Here is a 5497-nt window from a genome sequence, read left to right as displayed (position 1 = left end):
TCCACATCAACTGAATTAGATGCAAAAGAACAGGCGCCTCGAAGTGTGCTCCTTATTGCTTTCTCAACTGAAAAAAGACCATTTTTGCATCGAATTATATGTAATGAAAAATGGATACTGTTTGGCAACAACAGGTGAACAGGACAGTGATTAGGTGCAGGAGAGTCACCTAAACACTACCCAAAACCACCATTGCACCTTAAAATGTTAGTGGTCACTGTATAGTGATCTGCAAAGGCGGTTATTTATTATTCATTTTTGCAACAAAGAAAAACGGTGACAACAACATCGTATTGTCAGGAAATTGACGGTATGCATGAGAATTTGAAGAAGAAGCAACCCAGACAAGTCAATAGAGATAGCTCAATTTTGCCCCATGACAATGCACGTCCTCACACTACTCAAGCTACGGTCCAAACGTTGCAAAGGCTGAATTATGAGATTTTGCAACATCCTCACTATTCCTCTGATACTTCTCCTACTGATTATCACTTATTTAAGCCTTTTAAGCTTTTCATACACAATAAAACATTCTTAAATAGAGAAGAGGTAATTGAAGCATTCGGACAGTTTATCACAGCCAAAGGTGAATTTTTTTTTAAAGATGGAATATATGACTTAGAGAAACGTTGAGTAGAGGTGAGAAAAGAACATGGATTATACATTGATTAAATAAATCAGATCTCTAATACTTCTGAAATATTTTATTGTTACTTTTCAAATACGACATTTCAAGTGTGACAATCTGATACATTACAGAACTGCTATTTTAACAAATTGTGTTTATTTATCAACCGATGTGAAATTTATTATCCGAGCTGTTGCTGTCCTAAGCACTTCATCTATTCAGATGTAACCCGTCCAATCTACTGCATATAGGACAGATGAATACCACTCTAGTGTAAGGAGCCTAGAATTGTGAGGAGCCCATTTTTAGCGAGGAAATAATTCATACTGAATTTTATAAATATATATGCACATACATAAGCTCACGCACACACATATATACGCCTCTTTCTCTCTCTCTCTCTCTCTCTCTCTCTCTCTCTCTCTCTCTGTATATATATATATATATATATATATATATATATATATATATATATATATATATATGTATATATAAATATATATATATATATATATATATATATATATATATATATATATATATATATATATATATATATATATATATATATATATATATATACATACATATATATAAATACACACATATATATACGTATATTTATGTACGGATATATAAATCATGTATATAGATATACATACATATATATATATATACACACACACATATATATATATATATATATATATATATATATATATATATATATATATATATATATATATATACACATATGCATATGTGTGTATGTATGTGTGTGTATGTATGTGTGTATGTATGTGTGTGTACATATATATTCACTATAACATAGAACATTCTTGATTGCGAATCACCATCGAATTTGAACGTTTCTGCATGCTGGATAATAACGACTGTATGCAATTAGTAACCTGATACTTACTTCAGTTTTCTTGATAATAGGTTCCAGTTTAAACTATGATAGTGAAGTATTGTCGCTTGCTGGATTTTGTCAATGTAACTATCCTAAAAAATATGTATTCAACGAAATATTTTGAGCATTTCACCTCTCCACTTAGGATATTTATTAGGTAGGTCGTACCTGATAAATGTCCACAATGTGGAATGAATTAAACATACAATGTACAGTTATGTAATCTTGAAGATAAATCATGCTCTCTTAGAAAATGGCCCTCATCATCATCCTCATCATCATCAATAACTCCTGCACCTTCCTATGTCGAGTCCCAGGACTCATAACGCCGATTAACGGTTTCCAAGACCATTCAATCGACCACATTATTCCCACTAAACATGATGCCAGTCTGTCGCAGTCATATAGCGGACTTGTGCAAAATGAAATGAAGTGGTTTGCTCAAGAAAACGACACACTGCCCGATCAAAGAGTCAGAACTACGACCTTGTGAGTGCAACCCCCTAAACATTACACCAAACATCTTCGGCATTATTGAATTTATCAAATCAATTCGCTCATTTTTGCTTGACTATTTCGTTCCAGAATCACACTGAAACCGCATGACGGACGTCGTCCTGTTATAAATAGTTTCATTAAATTGAAAGGAGAATTTCTTGGATTGAATCATCTGATGTATTTCTCTTCCATGTTTTATGCCAATAAATCGATTTCTATAGCGATAGTGGTAGAATTACTAGACGGATATGACTGAGTGATTAATTTCTCAACCGAGTTCATGACATCGGACAATATCCTGGAAACTGAATGGCAGAAAATATCATTCACCAATATTATGAGTCACCAATATTTTACAACGCATCGATATTTTTTTACCTACCAATGCTATGTGAGTCACAAAAGTTCTGTGACTCATTAGTATTATGAGTCTTATGAATAATGTACGACTCATCAATTTTATTCGACTCTCACTATCATACGACTCATCAATATTATATGACTCACCAGCTTTATACAATGCTTCAGTGTTACGTGACTCGCCAAAGTTGTTTAATAATCTATGTTCTGTGAGTCACCAAATTTGTTTGAATCCCCAAAGATCAGTGATTCACGAATACTTGCAGCTCACAAATATTACGTGGCACAACAAAGATGTGTGAATTACCAATATTGTATGGCTCACTAGTATAATGTGACTGGTTGATGTTATGCACATCAGTAGAGTTATGTGACTTACCAAAATTATGTTAAAACATTTCCAGTCTGAATAAGTAGTTTATTCAATATATGTTATCCAACGCGAGTCCTTAATATAGCCGTAACTTCTCTTTTGCTAAGTTCCTCTTGAGTAGATTATTTCTGAAATCAATATCAATAATAAAGAGGCACTTCCTCCAAGGAAAACTGAATAAACTCTGGGTAGAATAAGCCACCCCACTTAGGGAAATAAATAAGCAGCTGTTATTACTATCACTGATGATGATGATGATAATGATGATGATGATGATGATGATGATGATGATGATGATGATGATGATGATGATCATGAATATAATAATAATAATAATAATAATAATAATAATAATAATAATAATAATGATAATGATAACAAGCCTTTACCGTAATAATATCGCATAGAATGATCAAAATCTGGTAGAAAGCAACTTGTTTCCAGAAGAGCTGATGGGATGCTGCAAGGGTTCAAACGGATGTAAAGATGAGCTAATGATCAATAAAGCTATAACGGAAGTCAGTCGCAGAACGAAGTAGGGTCTAAGTATGACATGGATGGATTACCGGAAGGCTTTTGATAGTATTCCCCACACATGGATCCTAGAAACACTAGCCATGAATAAAGTAGCACCAATAATTCTAAAATGTATAAAACATTCCATGAATAAATGGCAGACAGTGCTACAGCTCCAGACAAAAGAGGGACTCATAAAAATCAAAACCGTCCTCATTAGAAGAAGAATATTCCAAGGAGACAAGCTCTCTCCACTCCGTTTCTGCTTGACTTGACACGTTTATCTGACATGCTAAGCAGTACTGGATGTGGGTACAACTGTTACGGAAAAACAATCAGCTATCTCTTATATATGGATGACCTAAAATTGCACGCTACAAATGAGAACCAACTGGAAACATTACTACAAGCAGTTCAGAGATTTACCAAAGAAGTAAACATGAAATTTGACTTAGAAAAAGGTGTCAAAGCAACCTTGATTAGGGGGGAAACTAGTAAAGAGTAGCAACTTCACACGAGATAAAGCAGATCAAAAACGAGAATTAAATCAAAGGCTGACAAACAAATACTTAGGAATCAATGAACTAGATACGGTACAATACACACAAATGAAAGAGAAGATAAAAAAAAATACTATATACGAGTTAGATTCATACTGAAAAACAGAGTTCAATGCGAAAAACAAGACAAAAGATATCAACACTCTAGTCGTCCCAGTTATAAGTTCAACTACAATATTCTTAACTGGACTCTAAATGAACTAATCAGAATAGACAGGAAAACAAGGAAAGTAATCGCAGGATTTTCGATGCACCATCCAAGCTCTGACATAGAAAGGTTATATATATACAACGTATCGAAGGTGGTAAAGGTCTTATGCATCTAGAAAACTATTACAAAATAACCACCATAGGACTAGAGAAATACCTACTCCAGAAGCAAGGAAAACTAATACAAATAATGACGAAAAAAGCTGTTAAGGAAGCTAACAACTATGAAGAAAGAGAAGAAAAAAAAAAGCTGTTAAGGAAGCTAACAACTATGAAGAAAAAGAAGAAAAAAAAGCTGTAAAACAACTGAAATTCAAACTAAACTGGAACATAAACGGTTCATGATAAAAAGATAGCAAGAAAAGCCTCTTGATGGCAAATACTGGTTTACATTAGAAATAGACAAGAAAGGCTGAAAAACTCAGGACTCAAAGCAGAGACTGAAGGATTTTTAATTGCAACACGAGATCAAAGCCTCCCCACCAGAAATTACCAAAAACATGTAATAGATAAAATGCAAGTATCTTCAGAATATGTGGAAATGGAATAGAAACAATAAATCATATTTTCTCTGACAAAGAATGAATATATTCACAGACACGACAGAGTTGAGACCTGCATACACTGGAAGCTATGCCAACACCATGGAATAACAACAGAAAAAGCTGGTATAGATACGTGCCAGAAAATGTCACAGGAGATGAGAAAGCAACCATACTCTGGGATATGCCAATACACACCGATAGAGAAGTTAAGGACAATAGGCCGGATATAGTTGTCAGAGATCATGAAGGAAAAAAAAGATTGTACTGACAAGTACTGACCACATCCTTAGAAAACCCTATCCATTTAAGGTCTGTGTTGCATTACATAAAGATAAAAAGCAGCAAAACTTGCTTCACTAAACAATATGAGAAACGGGAACGCTTTTTCCAACAAAATAGAGAATTCAAAATAAACACAAGCAATTTTTACAGAAAGTTAAACAAAAACATTATATCAATAGATACTATGCTAAGAACATCAGCGATTCAGTCATACTGAGAAGCAATATGGAGCAAACCAGAACAACACAACAAAAATGCTGATTGGATTAATAGCGAGAGGGAAAGGAAGAACACAGTAGAAGCACAGATATGGCCCACCATCATAGGTCTAGAGATTACGGACACACTGTGGAGTACCAACAACTGGAAAACCAGGAATAGACAAGGTCGCCGAGTTCTGGTTGAAACGCCTCACCATTACCCATAACCACTAAGCTGCAGAATTCAATTTATTGACAAGTGAGCCAGAATCATCAACACCAAACTGGATGCTAGAAGGACAAACTACCTAAATCCCAAGTACCGTGCACCCACAAAATTATAGATCAATAACATTGACAAATGTGCCAGTGTCTCACTGGGAAGACGGAAATTCATCAGTATTAAAAACAC

The sequence above is a fragment of the Octopus bimaculoides genome, chromosome 5, assembly GCF_046866305.1.
Source record: "Octopus bimaculoides isolate indiv1 chromosome 5, ASM4686630v1, whole genome shotgun sequence".
Taxonomy (NCBI): Eukaryota; Metazoa; Mollusca; class Cephalopoda; order Octopoda; family Octopodidae; genus Octopus; species Octopus bimaculoides.
This window is presented reverse-complemented; position numbering follows the sequence as displayed.